At 41.9% G+C, this 14,798-nt stretch overlaps 1 protein-coding gene across 1 annotated transcript in view; it reads left to right on the top strand.

Annotated features, from left to right (window-relative positions):
• LOC306790058 (ryanodine receptor 3) overlaps positions 1 to 14,798 on the top strand; it is a gene marked incomplete at its 5' end in the record, with an annotated part of 92,399 nt that overhangs the window by 3,235 nt on the left and 74,366 nt on the right.

Raw genomic sequence — 14,798 nt, 5'->3', positions numbered from 1 at the left:
CACAGTAATCTATTATGTCTTTGCATGTTATGTGTATGCATGTGCTACTATTTTAATCTGTGTATTTATGTGTGCAGACAAATACTTCCTTACGATAAAACTGTATACTGCTCGACCACATCACTGAAGCAGAGACTGTAAAGAACACGTTTCTATTACCGACCTTTTAATCACAATCCTTAAAAATGTTTTCAAGTTGATGCTTGTTGTTGCATGATTTTAACGCTACAAGTACGCCTGACTCGCTTCATATTTGGCTCCTCTATCACTCGCCCTGTGTATAATTATTAGAGATCACCATGAAATTATTCCCACTGATGGGAATTCTGTTCAGCACATCATCACATTCTACTTGACACTAAGGAGGGGAGCTTTAATGTTATTATGATGAGGTCTGCTGTTATTTCATGGTTGAATTAAAAAAAGTAATAGCTCAGTTTCGTGAGCAACCGAAAGGCTTTCTGAGCAGACTGGTGCAGATTTGAGGGAAAAGGTTCACTCAAAAATAACTTTGTGAAGAAATGATATCATGAAACGTCAAAAAAAAATCTTTTCTTGCAAATTGTCACAGGGCATATTGTCTCGTCTGCTGTTTTTGCCATATGTTTTTACCAGCTGTTCCTGGGATATCATTTATTTATTTTTGACGTACCCGTCTTGTGCAAGTGTGAACTATAATTGATCTAGAATGGTTCTTTTCCTGGGTGAGTTGCATTTAAGACTTCTCTGAATCCAAAGTTATATCATGTATAAGGCAAGCAGGGTATTGATCAAGTACATACTCTTTTTTTTCTTTCTGCACTGCACATATACTTCTACATTGCAGTATTGATTTCCTTTATATCTCCCATAGCACAACCTGACACTCCTTCAACAACTCAACTTGCAGAAAAGTAAAGTTGGTGTGTGAGGTTTAGTGTTGTTCAGCAGCAGGCCGAGTCTCTGTGTTGCGTGATGGAGATGGACAGATAAGATAGGCCTGCAGAGGGAATTAAGGCAGCAGGCCTGCCCAGAGACGAGCCAGCGTAAAGCTGCTGTAATGAGCTGTTGATCGTGCCACCAAATGAAGAAATTTCCTCAGTAACGTCAGTGGCATGCAGTAAGCAGGCCTGATTGATCTGGTGTTTCGGAGCATGAATATTTAATAGGCAGTGTAGGAAGCTTCTTCCCAAAGAAGACCCTGCTGTTCTCTTCTTTTTCAATTTTCATGCTGCCGGCATCAAAATTGTTTAATTATTGAAAGATATTAAACACTGGCCATTCAAACGTTAAACCTCTGCGGTGCAAAGCTTTAGTGATGATTAGTGTCAAGCCACCTTTGCATCCCTCCCAGTAGTGTACCGTATGTATCTCGTTAAAACCTAAATGAAAACCGATTTACTGAAGTGAGTCATATTAACGCTTCATGTCTGCCTGGAATCAGAAGTAAAAAGTTAAAACAAGACACATTTGATTGTGCCATGTTTAAAAATCATGTGCAAATCTATGCCGAACAAACTTCCGCGCGTCTCAACAGTCGTGAACATTTAATAATTCCATGGTAGCATTTGCTTCCTGACCAGTAAAATGTGTTGACAAAATATGTTCCCTATTACATTCAAATAAATAACCCCTTTGTGTGTAACACGTTTAATTTCTATTCACACCAGGGACACAATAGCTACTGTACCAAGACCAATCCCTGGCACAGTCCCCTTTATTCAAAGGTATCATGATTTTTCTTACTCATGTTTACAAAGAGCGCTGATGTCGATGGGTCACAGCCCTTTTGCTTCTCAGAAACGTCTTTTGTGCTCCGCCCACCTCCTGATATCCGCGGTTGGCTGCTTTGGACTGTTAGGGTTTAAACAGAAGGATGCGAGGCTTCAGCAGGCCGCAGGGAGATTTCTGCTTCAAGCTTCCTACTGCGCACGCGCATCAGAAAAACGGAACTGGATCCGGTTTCAAAATTCAACAATATTTAATGTACTACACAAAGTTCACTTACAAACTGAATCAACTATCAATAGTAATGTTCTCGAGAACAGAGACCACATGCACGCGTCCTCCTCACAGGTCTGGCTTCTCCAGGTGCTGAAAAAGAGGGGCGGATGTGGTCTGAGGAATGCTCTCTAGAAAAGTCTTCTATATGCCCCGACAGTTGGAAATGTCCGAAACAGTCATAAAACATCTGAATGACCCTCCGTGGCGATTAGTGATTGGCTCCATTTGAACTCTGCCCCCTCCCTGGATCGATCCTTTAGCGAAACATCTTGGCTCCTCGCAAAACATCTTTCTTGGCTCCACCTCTGGTCAGTTGTCCTCCCCACTGACCACATCCTCCATTTGCTGCATGTCTCACTCAGAATCCCTATCTGACCCTCAAACTATTCTTACAGTGTTTTAATACCTTTAGTGACTATACTTTTATGATTTAATACATTCAATTAGTTAATATACTGTAACACATAATATATTCTATAAGTAAGAATAATGTAAACATATTGTGACTCTTCTACACTTGCCTCCTCCATAGCTAGCAGAGCCATCTCTTCATCTCTACTTCACTTTGCCACAGCTTCTTGGCAGTTAATGTTGGCTCACACATACAAGGCTGTATTTCTGAATATGTTGCACTCCAAAAGGTTGTGGGTATCCATGAGTCAGTGGTAGTAGAACATATGTGTCCTTCACCAGTTTTTACTGGTGTGTTTCTTTCTCACCTTTCCCTCTTCACATCCAAACTCTCAGCATGAATGCAAATAAGCCCATTCCCCCAAAATGTCGGGACAATTGCGTCGGTTCATTGTGAATATGAATGTTGCAAGAAGAAAACACAGATGCTACACGTAGGAAGGCTTTGCTTCTCGTGGTTCTTCCTAATCAATCATTAAATGATGAGTATAGCTACCCAGTGGGATATGCTGCACCAACTATGTTGATGTGGTGCTTACCCAAAACAATTTAAGGATTCGCTTCCTCGATTCTAATTAGCTGCAGGGATGGCAAGAAAAGCTTGGCTCATTTAATACTTTCTGCCCTTTTTTAAAAGAAGATTTAAATCTGCAGATGAAATAGTGTTCATCTTTCTGTGAAGATGTATTCTGATTACTTGTGTGGACGGGCTCAAATGGGACGGACATCTGGAGATGGTTCGATGGTTATGTGCGTGTAAGAATCATTAGGGGCTTACATAGTTTTAATCAAACCAAGAGCAAGTATTGTCTCTATTCGTTCACTTCCTGTGAACGTACCTTTTAAGTGACAGCGAATGCTGTTCAACTGAAACGCTGTAGGATTTCCCCACGTGTGCATCCGACAGCCCTGTTACCACGGAAACAGTGTCAGTGTTTCAGATTTTTTATTTTTACCATGGATAAAAATCCTTAAAACGCTCACTACTTCTAGCCGTGCTTGTGAATCATCCTCCTCCCACATAAAGCAGCTCTGGTATCTGCCGTAATATGTCCAATGTTCTGTGTCCCCACCGTGCCCCTAATAGAGCATTCAGAGCAGCGTTTAGTGCTGCAATCTGCTGCCGTTGACGCCCACTTTGTAGGAGAAAGTTAAGTGTTGAGTTTGCTTGAGTTTTTAAGCAAACCATGACCGTCTTCTGAAAATGAACTCCCAAATTGTTATGCTGTGGGAAAGGTAATCCCAGTGTCACCGGTGCGTTTTTGTGAAGCGTCTTATTGACTTGCATTGTGCTAGCTGGAGGCTACAAATCACCTCAGACAAGTGGGCGAAAGTTCCACTTTGAAAATGTCATCTTGCTGTGCTGTTGGGTGGCAGAGTTGCTATAGCACTGGCTAAAGACGATAAACTGGTTCTAGGCTACAGAGAGCTACAATATTGGCATTTCAGAGATGGAGACAAACTGTTTCCAATAGTTTAGCTTTGCCTTTTGTTAACCTCCTCGGTCGTCACAGCTGCTGCAGGCTAAACTGTTAGAAGGATGAAGAGATGGCCCGCTGTTGGGCTTACTTTCTGGAACCAGTGTTGCATCGAAACATTGTGGAAATGGCAAAATATCTCAGCCTTTTCATCAGATATTGACAATTGTGGCGTTTCCCACCTCATAAAATATTCATATGTCTTTAACAACCTCTGTGTTGCACCAGGCAAGACGATATGACTCTCTTGTTTATTATCATATTTAGCTATGCGTGTTATGAAGAAATGCACTGTGCTGCCTTGCCAGCGAGCACGGTTGAAGATTCATGAACACACATGCATGCCAGTACATATTCAACCCACGCTACCGTCATCAGTGCCCGACATACCATGGCACTGTTGCTGTTCTTGATGCTTAGGTCTTTGTCGAGCCCTGCAGGTGAAGGAACGCATAGAGATAGTCGAGCTTTTTTCTGTTTTTTTAATTCCCCCTCTGAGCTGAGTATCTCTGCCAGTGGTGTATAAAGTACCCAAAAGCCATACTTGAGTAAAAGTAAAGATACCTTGCTGGAAAATGACTCTCGTAAAAGTCACCTATTAGAATTCTACTTGAGTAAAAGTATCTGATATTTATTGTACTTAAGTATCAAAAGTAATTTTCTGAGTTTATTCTTTTAAGTGCTGTGGCACCATGACCAAGGACATGGAGCTGTGTTGAACATAATTGGGTTGGCTGTGATCCATCCAGGAGCAACAATGTTCAACATAATATATTGTACATAAGTCTACTTTTGCATCGACTATGAACTTATCGTCATAATTCTCAGAAAAACAATATGACACTATGAAGGAGTTGTAACAGTGCGTTTATAAGTATGCTCATTAGACTAGAGGATGTAGAGGACAAATGCATAATATTATGTTCAGCAAAACATATCCACTTGATGCATCAGGTCAGTGTTTAGAGAAAGGACACCTGCCTTGTAAACTCCTATGGGCCTGATTTGAACACAACATACAAAGGTTTTGCTCAAGCTGAATCTGCAATTGGGCGACTGCTACCATCATAACTCCATCTGATCATCCACAACATTACTCAAATATCAAAACATGATCAATACTAAAGCAGCAACACAGTCATGACTTGAAACTGAAAAATGTCCTGTTCATCTTCAAAAGACAATTATATTAGAATGTAAAGGAGCTACAGTGTATTAGAATGATTATATTGAAGTTATTCCTTTTTAAATGTTTTAGATGAGTCACTAATCACTTTAAAAGAGTGATTATAGCTGATTTAACTTACAGACATGAGATTGATCTTCTCATGTCGGTCTTTATACAATGTTATAAATTCATCCCCGTTTTATTGATATCTTACGAAAAGTTACTCCTCATTTTTCGTGCGTTTTTCCTGCAAAAGTCCAGCAACATGAGTCTGTTTTGGCTTGTTACATGCATCTGTCTTTTCAAAATAAACTTCCATCTTCACAGGAAACAACTAAGGTTTAGGCGATGAAACTACTTAGTTCGGTTTAGGAAAAGATCGTGGTTTGCGTTAAAATATCTACGGAAGTGGCGTTGCTTAAGTACGGAAGTTACGTCACAGATAAATCAACATTGGCTTCTCGTTTCACACACGGCACAAACTGCGGCCTCCTGGAGGAAACACAGTGTTTGTTTGACCATCCACCTCCTCATCCCACCCGTCCTGTGTGGAATGCTACTCATGTAGTCGCTCGCCAGCTTATAGCATGTAGCATCCTGGGCATCACTGGGAATCAAAACACCGCGGCTTTGAGAGCACTTGTTTGCGCATTAACGTGATGAACCAATGATTTAACTTGCTGCTCGGACCACTGATTCACCAAACCTGCTTGCTTGCAGTCTGTGTTCCACCACAGTCCCCGACGCTGCTCTCATGATTCATTTTGTTTCTGAAGATAGATTTGATTTTGTAGCGAGTAACGAAGGTTTCAGGGGAAATGTATCGGAGTAAAAGTATCACTTTTCTTTGCAAATTAAGTAAAAGTAAAAGTCAACAGAAATATGAATCGTAAAGTAAAGTACAGATATCCAAAAAAAACGACAAATACAGTAACGAAGTATTTCTACTTCGTTACTGTATTTAAGTCGTTTTTTTAAGTCGTTTTAAGGAAGTATTTCTACTTCGTCACTATACACCACTGATCTCTGCAGCATTGGTCTTTTGTTTCTCTCTGCCCCCGGTAGCACTGCCTCCCAACTTAAAGAAGTGTCTCTGTGGCCGTATAGCTGAGGAGCTGACACTTCAAAACTACCTCACCAAGCTCCTAATGGCCTCTTCCTGAATTGTATGACGAATGAGTGCTGCAGGTTGATATTTGATGCAGTATAAATTGCCTTGAGGAGAGATGTCTGTTTTTCCACTTGCCTTCTCCTGACATGTCGCTCGGGGTGATATGTCCCCAAATTTGGCAATTGTCATCAAGTCAAACTATTTCAGCACTTTCTCTTTCTAACCACCTTCCTTTGTGTGACTCCACTCTTCACCTGAGCATCATCACCAGTCCCTGAACAAATAGAGTTTGACGCAGCGGTGTCTCGGCTGCAGTTCAATCTCAGCTCTCCTCTGTGCGAGCATGTGGATGAGTGCTCTGAAGAGTTTTAGTCAGGTCAGGCCTTAAAGGACAATGGGTATTTTTATCCCAGAGAAGCTGACACTGCGATCACTGTTATTGCATATATAGGGAATAAATGTAATACTGTTACACTGTCCAGGTCTCAGCGGAACAGGCTAAAACACCTTATCTAACACTTAATCTAGTTAGAGTATAGAACCGCGCAATATACTTTGGTTTTCAGCTAGTTAAAAGCAATAATCAATTTCCCAAAAGTGTCTATTTCTTCAAAACATTGGCAAACAGACATTGTAGACATTGGACTTTGGTTGTTTGATATGCATGCCATGACATCCTTTCCTTGTGCACAGGCTGTGGCACTGCTGAACCACCTGCAATCTCTGCTGCCTTTGTTATTCTAGGTTACATAAACAGTCGGCTAGTCCGACTTCCACTTTCTGGACCTGAAAGGAAGGTGTCACACCACTTCAGCCTCTTTCTAGCGGTTGAAGTGTAAGTCAGGCTTTGCTTCCTGGACGCAGCATGGGGACAAATGCACCTGTTAGTGCTGCTCTCCCTTTAGACCTCCAAGAAGGCTCTTCCTCTAAAAATGCAACACGCTGCTTGTCAGAAAGTAGAAATAGCCTGTTTTCCCTTCTCTGTGTTCTGCCACAGAAAGTCAGCCTTTTCAATGGGCTAATACTGTCATTTTACGCTGTAATATACACCTACATTGCAAAGCTAACAGCAGCTGCAAACATTCTGTGCCATTTAAGACGGAGACATTTTTCTCCCTGAGCTATTTGGCTCACAGCGATCGCCATGCCCGTCCAATCTCTGCGATGGATTGCCTCTGTCCATATGGTTGCTGCTGTACAGCGAGAGTGTATTGTCATGGTGTAATTAGATTGCCGACAGTGATTAGGCAATATGCATCAGATGATTGTTACACACACACACACACAAACAACCTGAGAGGATTAAATATGGATGGGACTATTGAACCGCCACAATTAGTTTGCAGTGCCTCCTTGGTGGTGTTTTCTTGTTTATTTATTCTTAGAAAGCCGACTGTGCATCAACGGACTTTGCAGCCAATTACCTACCTCAAAACAAGCTGCAACAGAGAGATAAAACAGTAGTTACGCTGTTTTTCAGTGCGCAGTGGATACTAAGAGATTGGACTGGTACAGGTACTGTTGCTGACGTTAACCTCTATTGAGACATTACACAAAAATAATAATATATATACATGTAAAATTGACTTGCTTTACCCGATATGTGCAGAATTGAAGTTTAGATCTACAGATAGACCACACTGAATACAAAATCGAAATGTTTTGAATGATTCTCCAAACTAGCCTACCTTCTGTATCCATCCCGGAGCACTCTACAATGCAGCTGCATGCATTCTGTGCCAGGGACTGGCCACAGACACTGCTCACCAACAAGCTGTTATCCTCGGTACTCTTACCAAAGCCTTCAGAGGAGGCAAAATGAATCTCGACATCCTCTAAAATGTCCGAGTGTCACTCTGGCCTGTGTATTTTAAAGATGTGCGTGTGAGTTCCTTGTGCTCTCCATAGCTCTGTTTGCCTTTCTCTCTGCTCTGGGGCAAGCATGTTCAGTAGTGTGCCTCAAGATGACCGTTAGCTTTGCCGTTTACACAGCAACACTGAGTCATGAGAACAAAGCTTCGCTTCTCTTTGGTCCAACTTATTTTTCCCTCGCTCTTTCCATTTCTGCTGGTGTCCCACCACAGCACGAGAGAGCATTAAGATACGCTGCGTCTATGAATCACTTCAACAAAAAGCATGTGTAATCTCCGCTAGAATGTTCTGGAACAAACATTTCTTGTCTTACAGTCTTACAGTGCTTCCTCTAAAACTGGAGGAACATTTCAGAATAAGAAGGAAATACACATCCTACAATTGTTGTCATGCAGATATATTCAGTCCAAGTGTTGGTGCTATTCTGTCCTCATTAGCAAATACAGTATGAGGAACCAGCTGTATATAAATCCATCAGTAAGGTTGTACGTAAAGTCCTTAAGTTCTTAGTAACTTTTCAAACTAGTTTTTTTTTGTTTTTAAATCAGGTTCATGTCAATAATCAAGTAATGTCTTGGCGAGTGTAGACGCAAGTCATGTGTAAACTAGGAAACATCTGTATCCCCGTCCAATCAAAAGCAATCAACTTTGTAAACAGGAAGTTACTGTAGCGTCACAATTTGTAGCATAACTGCCAACACTAACACTCAAAAACACAAATATAACAAAGAGAAGAATAGACATTTTGGGAGCCACTACCAATATAATCGCCTATAAAGGTTCTTCCAACTTGTATCATGTAGAGGGTTGTTTTATTTATATCGTTTATTGTTGTCCCTAACATATTTCTATATGCATGCATGAAGAAATATGCTATTCAGAGTTAAGGGCATTAATGCAGTATAGTAAGAGAGGGAAGTATCCAAACGTTATTTGGTCATTTAGCAAAACGTTATTAGTAACAATATTAGCAATTTCAGGTAGCTGGTGTTTATGAAATGTAATTTGAAATACATTTTCTAAGTGTCAGGTAAAATGTGTCGACCATATTTCATATTTCCGTTAAACTCTTCAACAGGTTTAACATATATTATCAAGCTGATGTTAGTTTTGGCAGTCGGTTCAGTGAACAACAAGGTGATGCGTAAATGTCCACTTAGTAAACACTGACATTGTAACAGGCCCATGGAACTGATGCCGGAGTCTAAATCCTTTTGAATTCTGATAATTCATACCACACAGAGTACAGTCAACAGTGCGTCATCCAAGACTCAACATTAAACTGTACAAAAAATGTCAAGAAAGGAACATGGTACTTGTGTAAATAGGTTTAATCCGGATACTGGAGATGATAACAACATAAAGCCACCTTGATTGATCCTCAGGGACAAATCCACTTTGATCAGGACCGCAGTCCTCTCCTCCCCCGTTACCGCTGTGAATAGCCTTCCAATAGGCCTGGAAAACACCTGGTCTTTTTCTGTACCAGCTCTGTGTGAGTGGGTGTGAGAGGAGAAAGACAAGGCGGCAGTGAAAGCATGCAGGCGGTGAAACTACTGCCCAGCTGTATTTTGTTCTGCAGTCTGCGACCAGCTGTATCAATCTGTCCAGAACAAAGTCTCGGTGCGTGAGCCAGCCTCTGTACAGTGGTGACTGGCAGCAGGCCCCTGGTGATGATGGAGACTCATTAGCCCGTACTCTGTAGAGCAGTGTCACACGGGGACAAAGGCAAGTGGAGGCAAGTGCTGTGGACTGCTCTGTGTGTGTGTGTGTGTGTGTGTGTGTGTGTACTCCATCGGCTTTGCTTGCAGGCTCTTTTCTATCACTCCACCTGCTTTTTTCTATTCCCTTTTCCCTTCTTCTAGTTCGCTGTTGAGTCTTTGGTGCAGGCTCAAGCTGGAGAAGACGAAACAAATCTGACCTCAAAGAGTGCGGCAGGGAGCTACAGGATGGGAGTCTGGATTTTATCACCAGAAGCTTTTACTTTGATGGAGGAGGCGTAATTGCCTTTTCTTTATAAACTCATTTATATTTGCAAACCATTTTGCACCAATGCATTTGTGTAAGACCTGTTTTCCTCTCTGTCTCTCCAGCTCTTTGGTGTCTGTAAGATATTTAGTGCCTCCAGCTTTGCAGTAGTTTTTGTAGTGTCTCCAGGATGTACTTTGCCAAAGCAATGCCGCCCTGCGCAGTGCACGGTACGGTGGTAAGAGCCTCTCTCCAGGAGCCGATGGCACCGCACCGCACTACCTGCTGAAATGCTGTAGACGTCTCTTCAAACCAAAGGCTTAGATGCCCCAGACTCCTCCTGAGAGCGCTTTGTTTCAGACTGCTTCTACTGACTCCAGTACTTCAGAGGCCTTCACCAGAATAACTTACACTCCACAAACCCCGGACGTTTCATCTTTGTTGTCTGTTTTTATGCACACGTACATAAAAAAAACTGAGCTGGAGAGAAAAAGGGATGCTCTAAATAATTGCACACTTATAAGAGGCCTAATGCCAGTATTATTTTTTTCCCGAGCCATAACAACCCATTACATGCCTCCTAAACTCTGTAATCACTCCTCACTATCATCAATGATGATCATTTATTTAGAAGCCGTCAGTTTATAAGTCCGTGCCAGCAGCACTGGCGGGACTGGTCGACAGGAGAAGATGTCTTTAATCTCCGCCTGAATTCATTGGTTGATTGGCTTACTGCAGCCTTGTGCAGGAGACCTCTGGCGAGCCGACCTGTCACTATGCAGAAATCTGCACCCATGTCATTATTTCCCAGCAGGAGAGCGTGATTGGTTGAAACCAAGAACACCGGTGTCATCACGGCCTGCTCGTTGATATGCTCCAGCGTTACTCACACAAGTCTGATCGGAGTTTTACGCTATTGTTGCTGTGCGCGCGCGCACACACACACACACACACACACACACACACACACACACACACACACACACACACACACACACACACACACACACACACAGTGGAAATGACAAATGCATGGATCTACACAGAACAAAGGCACAATAGTGAGGGAGTGTATGGGAGGGGGAGTGTTATGATGACATTGTGAGTGAAATGCAATCTCAAGGTGCCTTTGGAGACTCTGCTCCCTTCTCACATTGTTGAAGGACGGCTGAAAGACCAAAGCCCCGACGTGACGTCACATCTGGACTGGCTCGTTGTTCCACGAGCTTCTGCACTTCAATCCAATCTCATTGAGAGCTTTTTTTAACTGGGTTCGCGCCGTCGATGACGACGTGCTAAACTAAGGTGGTGAACAAGGTAATCAGCATACTGCATGTTAGCATAGCATCGTTAGCTCAACGCACCACTGTGCAAAGTACAACCTCACAGAGAGAGAGAGTGAACCACACAACATAATGTTTTAGGTTATATTGAAGGGCCGTATTTAAGCTCATTTGCATAATTACAAAAGTGAGAATTCAGGTTTCCTTAGTTTCTCTATGCAGCGCTACGATAAAAAGTGACCCATCTCCAAATTGAGGAGAGCATCTTCTTTCCTTGCACTCTGACTGACATCACTTAGTGCCTCACTTTATGAATGATTGATGGCAGTTAGTGGCCCCGCCTCCTCTGTAGCAGCCAGGCGCAACAGGGGAGGAGTGAGTGAGAAGAGTTGATGACGGAGGGAGGAAGAGACGGAGAGAGACAATATCAGAGTAATTGTGCTTCAGTGCGGGGATGAGACGGCGGAAAAGGGCTGGTCATCGGCCAGACAGAGACACGAGTGGTAGCCTCTCTGATTAAAGAGGTGTGTGTGAATGTGTGTGTGTGTGCGTGTGCTCGCGTCTTGGTACTCAGACAGGCAGGATTGCGATGCAGGGATCGATGCTGTCCTTGAATTGCCCAAATCAACCCTGTGCACGCTCCCTCACCAGGGAGACTGATTGCATGTTCCAGCCCAGCCAAGTGTTGATTTACCGTGGAGGGCTTTTCATTTCAGTCTGCGTCTGCGTTGAATAACATTTTCATATCGATCCGAGACTGTTAGCACGAGTCTTTCCCATAACGGACCCATGAATGTTACAATCAATTCCAGCAGTCAGTATTCTCTCAATTATGGTTGCTATAGTACACATGTATCCCAAATAATGATGTTAATATTGCATTCTTTTTTGATAATGATATTCATGAAGATATGATGAAATATAATTACACTTTTTACAAAAATCTGTTTCCTCATCTATTTGTGGTTCTCTTATCTGAGCCCAAGCTTATCCCTAATGCTGCGTTCATGTCATATGGAAGGAACGGTAGAGATGTTCATGAGTTGTGAGTGTTCCCGGCATCAAGACTGTTGTATGATTACAGCGTTGGTTGTGTGAGGATTCAAATTCTGTACATTGAGAATACGACACCATATTTCAGTTTCGGAGTCATAAATCCAACTTGGAAGTTGAGTGAAATCGCGCAAACCCCTATTTACATGTGTGAAACTGGTTATTGTGATAACTCAGATATGACGTGAACGCGGCATAACCTCAACCTGTTATCCCCGCCTCACTATAACCTGCTGCTCTAGGCCCAACAGTGCAGGGCGGCGGTAGAGGGAACAAGACCTCCATCAACGTCACTTGCTGCTCAGTCATGATGTAAACCCATCAGCATGACTAAGGACATGACTAATCATCAGTCATTAATAGGCTCACAATGTGCTGTGAATTAGAACCTGTCCCTGACTGTACCACATCTGTGACACACTCCAGCATCAACCCCAAAAAGTGTCCTGCGTGCGCTTTGAGGGCCCTGTGGCTCGTCATATTGAATTTTCGTGACGTGCTTCTAAACGCACAAATGATGATAACTGAGCTATCCACGCACTCAGAGACGCAGTCAGAGACACATAGGAGCTTCATTTCTATTTCTCTCTCGTGCATCATGCAGCACTATAATGGAGTGCTTTGCTGTTACTACTACTACTACTGCTGCACTCTGCTCTCAGCACAATCCCCCTTACATTAAATAATGCAGCTGGCCATTGTGCAGAAGCTCCCCCCCCCCCGACACTCCCCATCCCCTAGCAGCCCGTATCAGCAGATTTCCACTTGCTCTGCTATCGTGAAGAGTAACTGTGTCCACTTCAGCGTTTACAGGGCCAGCACTGTAAACATAATCAAGCCACTTACGCAACAGCAGCATCAGAGGTTTGTTTTCAGCTGTTCTCTCAACAGAATGCATATCGGGGGCATTTCTCTACACCTGCCTTTTCTGACGTATATAATTGCAACAATTGCAATATTAATTGCGACACTTTTACAAAGACAGAAGTACAGACAGAAGAGTTAAATTGTTTATTTATTTCATAATTTTTTTTACTTTTGCAGAGTCCTTCATCATCCTTATGCCAATGGCTGTGCTGATGCTAATATTGGATCTCATGCAATAGCATTTTCCTCTTCTTATCTCAGCTTTCTCTTACTCTTTGTGGTACTGTAGGGTCGTACGAGTGTGCCACGTTCGATTCAGTAAACGCTCCTAACTTCAGATAACTGTGAATGACCAGCGTCAACATGCTGAATGCCACCTGTGCGTTCATAATCATGCGTAATTAACTCTCCTGTAATACATCATAATCTATATTGAAGTCCTGCTTTTCAGACATCCACAAAGGAAAGTCGAGAGCAGAATTCGGTAACAGGTGCTGTTGGTGCAGTGTCACCGAAATAAAGACGAAATGGTTAGGATATATGAATACATTTAGGATATATGAATACATTTAGGATATATGAATACATTTAGGATATATGATACATTTAGGATATATGAATACATTTAGGATATATGAATACATTTAGGATATATGATACATTTAGGATATATGAATACATTTAGGATATATGAGCCAATTATTCAAATTGCAGAGTCAAACAGGATAATGTCAAAATATTTCTGAAATGTAAATTATGTCGGATTTTGTAATTCAAAATGTCTTCAAAGTAATGAAATATACAATCCATTGATGAAAAACTGAGGTTTGGATAACGGAAGACTAATTGGACATCACTAAAATCGAAATATGAGAAATCTGGTGAATCTGGCACGTTCTCCTGATTTACTGTACGAGTAGAAGGAATCTGTTTGTTCGAGTGGTTCTTGCGTCAGACTAATGTCTGTAAAAGGCGTCACTGACTGTAATTTAAACATGTGACCGCCAAAATGAATAGAAAATGAGGGTTGTGAGGGTCTTGTGACACTGTATTTTGGTTCGCTGTGCTGTGTACATTTGTTCGATAAATATAATTACCCAGAGTTATAACAAATAGAGATATGCATGCTCAAATATATGCACACGGTATTTCATGCATAATTACCAATGCAACATCAAAGCCAGACAATGTCTCTCTTTCACATTCATAAATGAATGAATTCACTCAGACCATTCATTGCTTTTTAAACGTGTAAAGCTTCAATCAATTGCCTCATTTGTACCTTATGAACAGAGTAAACGGCCGAAAAGAGATTCTCTCCACTCGAAGGGATCCACCGTGGTTGGTCTCTGTTTGATCAGCACATTTAGCTGGGCAGAGGTAGAGAAAACAGGATAACTTGTGAGAAAGAGGGTTAATATATGTAATATATTGTTAATAGGTTCGTATTATCCTCATGTAAACATTCGGAAAAGACTCAATTGTTAGATTACTCAAAATGCTGTATTTGTCCCTCATCAAAGAAACACAAAAAGTAACAGTGACACCACTGTAAGAACCAGACAGTGATTGTAGTTTGATGGTTGTATTTTGAGAGTCGTGTT

This window comes from Melanostigma gelatinosum (genome assembly GCF_949748355.1).
Source record: "Melanostigma gelatinosum genome assembly, chromosome: 16".
NCBI classification, from domain to species: Eukaryota; Metazoa; Chordata; class Actinopteri; order Perciformes; family Zoarcidae; genus Melanostigma; species Melanostigma gelatinosum.
The sequence above is the reverse complement of the archived record's forward strand: the minus strand, read 5'-3'. Positions and strand labels throughout refer to the sequence as shown.